General features: G+C 32.6%; 1 protein-coding gene across 1 annotated transcript in view; it reads right to left on the bottom strand.

The window, feature by feature from the left end:
• The window catches only part of LOC144976691 (1,25-dihydroxyvitamin D(3) 24-hydroxylase, mitochondrial-like), a 234,926-nt gene that overhangs the window by 223,432 nt on the left and 598 nt on the right, over positions 1-10,896 (bottom strand). The window lies entirely within an intron of this gene.

Genomic DNA, 10,896 nt, shown 5'->3' with positions numbered 1-10,896 from the left:
ATTTTGTTGCGTAAAGTCTGTTCGCAGCCACCCTTTATCTCCTTTCTTGGGTTCTTTAGCCATGAAGCTTCTTGCCAAGATCGGATATCTATTCTTGCCAGGCAAAATACAGGACCAGATAAAGGAAGTAAAAGATATACAAACGCACTTGGTAATGCATTGTATCCGATACAACCATTATACAAATTATGTCTGTTATGCGGATGGTATTTAAATGATAATTTTATAAATTAACAAAAACAAATAAAAACAACAAATCTCAAGACATATAGTCTTTGGAGTATCTTATTTTATAAACAGGTTTTTCTAAAAGTTACTGAGACAGAAGTATTCTTTTATTACAGTGGAATTCACATAAAGTCAACACTCTTAAAGTGAACTTCTGCTTAACGTCCATCTCTCTTGTTGAATCCAAAGTTTCTGTTCTCTATCTAAGTATGTTCAGTTGATAGTGGATAAAGTCAACCTTGCTTAAAGTCAACCAATCTTTCTGATTTGACAACATTGGCTTTATCGGGATTCCAGTGTATATAAGATCTCTTTGTGTATTAAAATAATTCATTTTTAAAGTGAAAATTAAAAGGTCCTACAGGAAACAGTGACTTTGTTTGCTAATCGAAACTTGGTTTGGACATTTTTTTAAAAAGTGAGAAAAAGTAAACAGATGAGTTTTGAAAATTATGGGATAATTTATTTGTCTTTAATAAAGTCTATATATTCTTTGAGGAGACTTTCATACATTGGATCTGCATTGGAACACCTGAGTAAGAATTTTGTCTTCTTTTTTTATCCCGGTTATAAGGTGATTTGTTGTAACATTTTCAATCAAATTAAAATTGCACTCCACTGCTGCGAGAACAATGAAATTACCGCTTGATTTAAGAAAGTACTAATTTTACTTACTAAGGTAAGATCACTGATATTATTAAAAACAAGGAAACGAAAAACTATAATTAAAAAAAAAAAAATTCTCTTTCAAGTGACCGTAGATATTTTAGAGCATTTAATTTTTTTCTTATTTTATTGAATTATGTTCTTTCAATGCAGATATTGCTGTATTGCTGGTAACAAAATGATTCACTGAGATTATATTATTCTCTCTCTTCTCTCTCTCTCTCTCTCTCTCTCTCTCTCTCTCTCTCTCTCTCTCTCTCTCTCTCTCTCTCTCTCTCTCCCTCTCTCTCTCTCTCTCCCTCTCTCTCTCTCTTCTATTTACTACATATCTTTAGGTGCCTTTGGACAACACAAAAGTAATATCAGTATTGATATCAGTAAACAGCAGTCTGGTTCATTATACACTATTCTGCCAACCCAATCGTTCTCTCTACATTCAGTATTGTTTCATGTTCTCTTTCATCATTTCCTACATCTTTCCTCATACACTCCCCCTCCCTTCTCTCCCCCCCCCCCCCCCCCCCTTCTCCTTCACTGCTTCTTCTCTTCTCATATCCCATGCATACAAAACAAAGAGGCATATGCCTCAATTTTGACTGGAATTGTTGAGTGGCTATGACAAGAAAGATGGCTTCCAAATGGTATTTATTTTTTTTTTTTCAGAGAAAATTTTTTTATATAATAAATGTAATTTCTAGGTATTTAGGGGTAATTTCTAGGTATTTAGGGGTTTAACTCCTAATGTGAGACCCAAAAATATGATGTAAACTGACACGAAGGTCATACATCTGCACCCTCACTTGGAGTGTAGAGAGTCCTCAGAATAGAATATATAAATGAATGAATGAACGAACAAAGAAATGAATCAATGAACATTGATGTATGTCTGTACGTTTAATAATAATAATAATAATAATAATAATAATAATACTTTATTGCATCCCAAAAAGGAAATTTTTTGTACAGACGTGTTATAATTTACACATAAGATAAAAATACAATGGAAATAGGATGTATATATATAAAAAAGGAGCAGCTCTATAACCAGAGCTGCGCTTTATAATATGAATAATTTCAAACACTGTAAAATAGTTAAAACTGTCACTATAAATTGAAAATTGAAAAGATTGCAAAACAAATAAAATAATAAATTAATATTTGTATTTTTAAAAAGTAAAAATGAGAAATAATTATATAAAATGATTATTGCTTGTTGTTATAAAGCCTAATACTGGACGGCAGAAAAGATTTTCGGTGTCTCTCTGTTTTCGTTGAAATAGAAAAAGGGCGACCACTTCTTTCTGACATAATAATTGATGGTCTTAGTGGATGATACTGGTCATTTAATATTTTAGTTATTTTATTTATACAAAATTTCTCGTATAAAAGATCTACATCGTCAACATCATTTATATAGCGTTTAATGGATTTTTTAATATTTGAATTTATTTTGTTCCTTTCCACTGCTAAGCAATTGCCTCCCCAAGTTGTTATACAAAATGACAAAACACTTTCGATTACTGCTCTATAAAATAATGTGCAGAGGGTTTTATCTATTCTAAACTGAGAGAGTTTTGATAAAAAATATGTACGTCTTCACATCTTATGCCTAATTATTTTCAAGTGTTCATCCCACTTGAGCCTGTCATCAATCGTTACACCAAGGTATTTGTAGTGAGGAACTCGCTGGACGAATTGGTCCTTTAATTTTAACGGTTCTATCGGTTCCTTCACTCTCCTAAAGTCAATCACTAGCTCCTTTGTCTTGCATATGTTAAGCTCTAGGTGGTGGGCATCACACCAAGACACAAATCTATCAATTTCTTGCCTATAAGCCACTTCGTTGCCATTTGTTATGAGGCCTTGAAGAGCGGTGTCATCTGCAAACTTTATTAAAGGTACACTCAGGTTTTGACTTCTACAGTCATTCGTGTATATTGTGAATAATACAGGGGACAATACACAACCCTGAGGAGCACCAGTATTTGTAGTTATACAGGAAGATTTGTTTTGTCCTAATTGAACATATTGTGCTCTCTCCGTAAGAAATTCGAGCACCCAAGCAATTATATACTTGTTTAAATTCAGACTAGTCAATTTTTGAACAACCAACTGAGGTTGCATTGTATTGAACGCTGAAGAAAAATCTGCAAAAAGCAATCTGCAATAGCTCCTAGCGTGATCTAGATGCCTGTAGATGTTGTTTGTAAACAGCAAAATGGCATCCTCTACGCCACGTCCTGGTTTGTAAGCAAATTGATGACTATCACTCAATGGCATAAACTGATTCCTAATTTTAACGAGAACAAGTTTTTCTAAAGATTTCATGACTATTGAAGTCAGTGCAACAGGTCTGAGATCGTTCATAGTTTCAAGTTTTTCTTTTTTTTGGAACAGGAATAATTTTTGAAGTTTTCCAAATTTCAGGGATCGAAACGCATTGGAGGGGGGACCAGTTAAAAATATGTGTATAAATGGGGGAAAGCTGGTGGGCACATTCTTTTAATAGTTTTCCTTTCAATCCATCCGGCCCAGCAGCCTTCCTCTCATTTAGTTTCGAAAATACGAATCTCGTTTCCTCTTCACTGACCTCAATAGTCATTTCATCTTCCAAAGCCCTGTCTAATTTATGTTTTTCATTTTCAATATCAAATGTGTTTGCTGTGTCGAAACGTGAATAAAATTTATTTAAAGTTTCAATTTCGATATCTTCTGATATAATCGTGGGCTTTGGATTATAGTTCACAGCAGTTTTAAGCCCCCGCCACGTGTCCCGTATATCCCCAGAAGAAAAGCATTTTTCAATTTTATTTTTGTACTTGTCTCTACAACTAGATATTACCCTCTTTATCTCTTTTTGTTTTGTTTTCAGATCTTTTTTGTTTCCACTAGTATAGAGAGTTTTCTTTTGGTTCAATAAAAGTTTTAGATCTTTTGTTATCCAAGGCTTGTTGTTAGGATAATATTTTATTTCTTTTTTACAAGACACTAGCTGTTCACAGAATTTTAAATACTCACTCACACAGTCATTCAGCTCATCCACACTATCACATGATTCGATAAAAACATTCCAGTCAGTGCATTCAAAACAACCACGCAAATCTTCGCACACACTTCCGTTCCAGATCTGTACACTTTTCTTTACTGGTTTTACACGTTTAAAAACAGGGCTGTAGGTGGGAGATAGCAAGAGCATGCAGTGGTCAGATAAACCTAATGGGGCACGGGGTAAACATTTATAACTATTTTTAATATTACACAGGAATAAATCTAATGTTTTTTTGTCCCTTGTCTCGCAGTCCACGTATTGATGAAGTCCCGGGAGAGTAAAATCGTTACATTGGTTAAAATCGCCAGTGACCATCAATACGGCATCGGGTGATTTCAATAACATTTCATAGTACTGCATTAAAAATCCCTTTTGAAGGGGATCTGGCTAGGCAAGACTTGGCATTGCAAGTTTATAAGACAAAGAATCGTGGATCTTCTAATAATTTTCTATAACTTTTTCAAACCAGATCTGCAGGTCTTTTTATTGTACTTTTTCTTCGGGGCATAAAAGCCCGAATTTCAAATCGATAAAGTTAACCCATGTACTGATATTACCTTTTCGGGCACAAGCTCTATAAAACCCTTTTAACAAAACAAACAAATGGGCTCATTTAGCCTGTATCATCTATCTACCCTTTAGATCTTTTTCGTCACAGCCACTCACTTTTCCACCGTTTATGTACTTACGTAGTATTTATAACTGTTGATATTGAAATTTTGATTGTTTTGAAGTGTATGAGTGAAGGCCTGCCTTGTACGAATAATAAAATTTAAAACAACAGCTTTTATATTTAGAAGGCCAAAACTTGTGATTTTTTTCTTCTTTTCTCCATTTTTATCTCTCTAGTGCATGTTTGGAAAATTGATGGAACGTGTTTTTTATTTTACACACCAATGAATACTTCCAAATTGCACTGTCATACATCTAATCTAAACATTTAGAATTATTATTTATTAATATATTTATTTTTAAGAAATAAAATGCGGGAACCTCACATTTGAGATTGATACAGATTTTTAGATTTAAATTCTGGTATTTTTGTATTTTTAAAAATAAAAAAAGAAAAGCAAAGTTATTTATTTATTAGATGTCGATGCCAATGGCAGGCTTGTCTGGGAGTGAATGTTGTTGTCATTATTGCATGAATAACTTTCACAAAGTTTTGGTGGTGTGTGCAAATCACTATTAACTTAAATTACAATCATAATCATCACAGTAGTGCCGTTTACAATTTTGTAATACCATGAAAATAAAGAAAAATATGTTTGCCTTGTATAAATTTATTATTATTATTTTTTTATTTTTTTAATTACCACTTATCAATTTCAATAATCAATTTGATAATGATGATATTTATAATACTTAGCCAAAGATGTCGTGGGGGAGAATACATTTTTGTGAGTACACAACATTTGAGTACTTCCCTTTTGAGTTCAGTGGTCTTGTTAAATGGTGTGACGGAATTGCCCCAGTCAAGTATTATATGCTTGGCACTGAAATGGGAGTTCAAGTCTATGTCATGAATTTTTTTATCTAACTTGACTCGACTTTATTTACGAAAAAGAAAAATGTAAAATTCACTGCAAGGAAATGTTAAAATCCTGACCATTTTAAATTTAGATTTTCTTCTTCTTCTTCCATTAAGGCCAAAGCTTCAGGCTGAAGATTGTATGGCTGTCTGATTTATAATTTGTTGTTGAGTTGACCAGGCGTAATACTTGATTCATGGGGTTTGGTCACCCGTGTCTGTTCTATAATTGATTTTGTGTGTCATTTAGCGTTCCACTCATAGCCATGGTATTTTTAATCCGAGGTTGAATTTTGTTTAAAATGAACGGTTGTTTTGCAAGAATATTTCATCTAAGTGTGTGTTCATAATTTAAGACCCTTCATTCATGTCCTACAACTTACATTACAGAATCAAAAAAATGAAATGAAACTCTTTTAACTTACATTAAAGTTATTGTAACTCAGGACAAAGTTGTTTTTTTTTAATCTGTAATTTTGGAGAGGGTTTGGATGGTTGTAGGTGTAAAGCCACTCACCTGTATAAGATCAAAATGAGTTTGAAATTTGAATCTCAGCGTAGACACTACTTTTATCCATTTTGTTTTTTATAGGCTCTTTTCTGGAATTTGTTGTCTTTAGCAAGTAGTTGGGGTCATGGAACTTATAATTTTTATTTTCTTTTTGGTATAAATTTTTGAATGTATTGGGCAACACAAAATGAAAACAATTATTTATTTTTCATTGGATTCTCCATAGTTTTTTAAACTCAACCTACCACATGATGACCTGGTGTTCTTTCTTTGGATGTTGAGTCCACTAAAAAAAAAAAAAATGAAATAATAAGAGTAGTGTTGGGGGGAAAAAATGACACTTTTCAGGATCTCTTGTAAAATTTTACTAGATTGTGGTTTAGGTTTTGTGAAATATAACTAGAGAGTTACGTGGTCAGAATACTTGTTTGGCGATTTGATTATTTTATTTTTTTCTTAGTCTCATTAGTATTAGGCGATGTAAATGGTGCTGCTTGAAGCTCGAAGAAATAAATAATAATGTGAAATTGAATGTAAGCTTCAATTTAATATACGAAAACGGGTAAAATGAACGTTTCGGGTTTCCCCGAATATCAACAAAACAGGATGAATGAAACACCACAGATGAATGAGATGATGTGGTAGTGGCGTAGTTAAGATGAATAAAAATTATTTTTAAAAAATTCATCTTAACTACGCCACTACCACATCATCTCATTCATCTGTGGTGTTTCATTCATCCTGTTTCGTTGATAAAGGGGAAACCCGAAACGTTCATTTGATCTGTTTTTGTAATTAATTTGAAGCTTACATTCAATTTCACATTATTATTTATTAGTATTAGGTGGAACAATGACAGAATAGCTAATTTGAAGGCATTTCTTGAGCTGCCAACTCCAGTTTTTTATCAGGATTTTCCCCGGGTTTAAAAAAAATAAATATTCTAAAACATAATAAGTCTTGGCAGAACTTCTAAAATCACGTTTTTCCTTGATTTTTTCTTTTTTTTTTTTTGGTGATGTTTTGTTTACACCTGTAGTATTGTCTGACGAATTGATAGTCTTAAGTGCTGTTTGTAGCACATTCATATTCTTCATTTTTAAAGACTCGCAGTTCTTAATGTCTTAATATTGCATTGAAACAGAGCAAAAAATTTTTTTTTACTTATGATGGAATGATGTCATTTCAAATTGTTTATCATTTGTTGTTAATTCCACTACTCATTTATAAGGCTGTTATTGTATTTTTACTTTGTTTTGTTACTGTTATTTTGTTAATTGTTATTGTATAGGATTGATATGCAATTGCTGTACAGTCAATGAAAGCGGTAATATTCCTGTATAGATATTATTTTCATTATTATTATTATTATTATTATTATTATTATTATTATTATTATTATTATTATTATTATTATTATTATTATTATTATTATTATTATTATTATTATTATTATTATTATTATTATTATTATTGTTGTTGTTGAAAAAGGTATATTTATACTGCTTGTAATTTTGCCTTTTGTCATTGATTGTTAAAGTATAATATTTACAAATTTGTCATGAATGCTCAGTTTAACAGATGAGAATAATAATTGTATTACTGCATGAATTGTGTAAGCCTGCGACGCATTGAGCCTGTGTACTATATGTGATCCTTACAGAATCTTTAGATGAGTGTCATTCACTTTGCAGATTGTTATGATAGAGATCGGAAGAGGTTTGCTGGGTGGGGTTCCTGACCTCCCATAATTGGCAGGGAGGTATTTAATGTGTCTTCTATCCTCCTATATCTGTTTTTTCAACTTGCTTTTTGTCTTTGTCTTGGAATGAGATTACTTGGTTTTGTCCTGGCCCTGGCCGGATACCCTGGCTGGAAGGGAAACAGTTAAATGTATAGTTAGTTTATGGAGATGATATTTTTTTCATTGTAAATCATCTCTTTGTTATGTACTGTATTATTTTTTTCTTTCACATATATAATGATTTGTAAACATTTGATTGTGTTCCTCTTAGTTGGAACATGTGCTTATGTCTGGATGAGACTTTTAGGCGATCTCAAACTAAGAACACTGATAGTGTGCACATCTGTTCCCTATTTGAATCCTTTCCCTTTGTTTTACTTTTTTTTCAATTGTCAATATACAATTTTTTGACTATCCTATTTTCTTCCTTTTTACTGTCGCTGAAAGGACCTAAATGTGTCGCAAGCACTGTAAAATCCTTAAAAACAAATAACGCAGCAGTTTGTGTCATACCTTTTTTTTGATAAGTGATACTAAGCCGCTAGTAGTTGTGGACTGTAGAAGATAATGAACTAAATTGAATATAAAATCTTTCGAAAAAGAGCAAAATACCAAACACTGAACATTTCGGGCTCAAAACTCTTCTTCAGTTAATAATAAAAACAATAAAGACAAACATCACTTAAATTCCAGACAGATGTCGGAAAACTATTTTGCAAATACATTTCTGCTGTAAGTCTGGAATTAAGTGATGTTTTTATTATTTTTGTTTTTAGCTGAAGAAGGGTTTTGAGCCCGAAGAGTTCCGTGTTTGGTTTTTTGTTGTTTTTTAAGCTGTTACATTCATTTTTGTTCATTATATTCTACTGTTTTTTTTTTTGTTTGTTTTGTTTTTACTCGGATTTTTTTTTTTTTTTTAAAGCCAGCCACTGAGATGATCAACTATTATAGTGTTTCTGGTACCGACTGTAAACAAGGTTACAGATTCATATTATGTGCATGGGTAACTTTTGTTTTGTTATTATTTTGCCAGCCAGAGCTGGGGAAACATTTGGCAGAGCAGCATAGGAACTATCAATGTCTCATTGGTGAAGTAAAGGTGTGCTTGTGAAAAATGGTGAAATTTTGACATGAAAACTAATGCGGTGAGAGTTCAAAGCTCAATTACAAAAACAAAATTATTATTTTATTAATTTACATGAAGATATGTATGATAATTATGATGATGATAGTATTTTTTAATCAATAATAATATATCCCACGCTTTGCTTTAGTATTTAATTTATCACCTTGTAAAGAATCTATATAATTACATTGTTAATATTATTATTATTATTATTATTATGTTTTTTAATTTTATGCAATGCTTTAAACAGCATCACCGACTTACATTCCATTAAAATTTCATTTACATCTTTTCATCTGTCACTCCATTTTATAAATCATCAAAGCATGCTGTAAACCGACGCGTAACGTTTTAAGTTAAACCAAATACTTATTGGAACTATAAATATCGATTGCGTCATTCTGTAACTGTGGAACTGATTTGACAAAATTTTACAGAAGAGACGCCCCCCCCCCCCCCCCCCCCCACACACACACACAAAAAACAAACCAAACCCTAACAATATCTGTCATATATGTTGTTAAAATGTGCTATTCAATTGCACCTAGGATTCTCAAATAATTATGGAAAGGCGTTCTGAACATTATTAGGTAAAATAAAAAATCCAACTTTTTTTTCCAGCTACACAGATTTGTGACAATGTTAGTGCCTTGGCACAGATAGTTAGATTTATTTGTTACCCACTACCTCTGTGTGGTATTATGTTGTTGTGTCACTGACACTGAACATGGAATTTACATTCTTACACATGTGGCGTGTGAATTTGATTAATATGTCTTGAAGGAGGACAATTAATATGATTGCTCACACAACAGAAAAACTCAACATTTCTTTGCCTTGCCATTATTTCTGGAAAAACTTGTATTTAAAATTTTGGCCAGAAAACTCTTCCTTCAAATATTGATCAATTTAAACAACCCTCATCTTTGCAATAACTCTCAAAACCTGGGACCTCGCGAGGTCTTTCTTGAAATCCCAGGTTTTTGAGTTGTTGCCAAGGTGAGGTTGTTTAAATTTATCCATTGTTCCATGCCTATGGAACGCACTCAGTCCTCGGACAAAGTCCTGTGAAAATTTATCATCTTTCAGGAAATGTCTGAAGACTGAGTTGTTCTGTAAGGCTTATTTTTTAATGAAATAGATGTTGCTTAGATTTTGTTTCTGTATGCATGCTTATTATGTAGTGTCGTGATTTTTATTTATTTTATTTTTTTATATTATGTAAAGCGCAGCAGAGCACGATTAACATGGATGGTTAGGCGCTATATAAATTGATTATTTATTATTATTTTTATTATTAAATTAGTCGAATTTGAAGGACGAATTTTCTGGCCAAATTTTTAAACACATGACTTTCCAGAGTACGGCAGTAAACTGGTTAAACCCAATGTCAGAGTTCATCCTGGCAGAGAACGAGATCAAAGCAGAGAGAGGGTCACGAGAAGAAAAATCAGTAGCACCGTCTCATTAAAAATCTATAACAAGAAATGAAGTGAGTAGGAAAGTTCCAGAAGACAACAGAGATCAGAGATGTGTCTTCTGGCACTTTCCCTATTCTTAATCACTTAATTTCTTGTTATTATCAACATAAGTGCCTGCTCCACTCACTTTTCTGAATTCAAAATCAATAGAAATTAAGATGACACAAAACATTTGGCAAAGGAAAGTCATTGTTAATTGACGGATCTTACTTACTTACTTATCCGAACCAGCGACTGCCTGAGCTCTAGCCCTTCGGTCTTTTGCCATGACGTAGAAGTTAGACGTCTTTTGTAGTTGTTCCAGGTGACTATAAAGTGTGTTACTGATGCTTGGATTTGGTGGGAGTAATTGACGGATCAATAAATTGTCACCATCTCTAGATGGAAACATTTTACCATCCGTGTCAAACTGCCGTGTCACATGTTTGATTTAACCCATTTTAGTTTAGGGTTTGATTTTGACACTTAGCTCTGAAACCAGATCTTAACGTTTTTCATCTAAAGATTGTGAACAGCAATGTGAATTGGGCTTCGTTAATGGATTTCAATGCTGTTTCCTG

The sequence above is a fragment of the Berghia stephanieae genome, chromosome 7 (genome assembly GCF_034508935.2).
Source record: "Berghia stephanieae isolate SIO BIC M18660-M18661 chromosome 7, UCSD_Bste_1.3, whole genome shotgun sequence".
NCBI classification, from domain to species: domain Eukaryota; kingdom Metazoa; phylum Mollusca; class Gastropoda; order Nudibranchia; family Aeolidiidae; genus Berghia; species Berghia stephanieae.
Note: the sequence above shows the minus strand (reverse complement) of the source record. Positions and strands in the feature narration are given on the sequence as shown.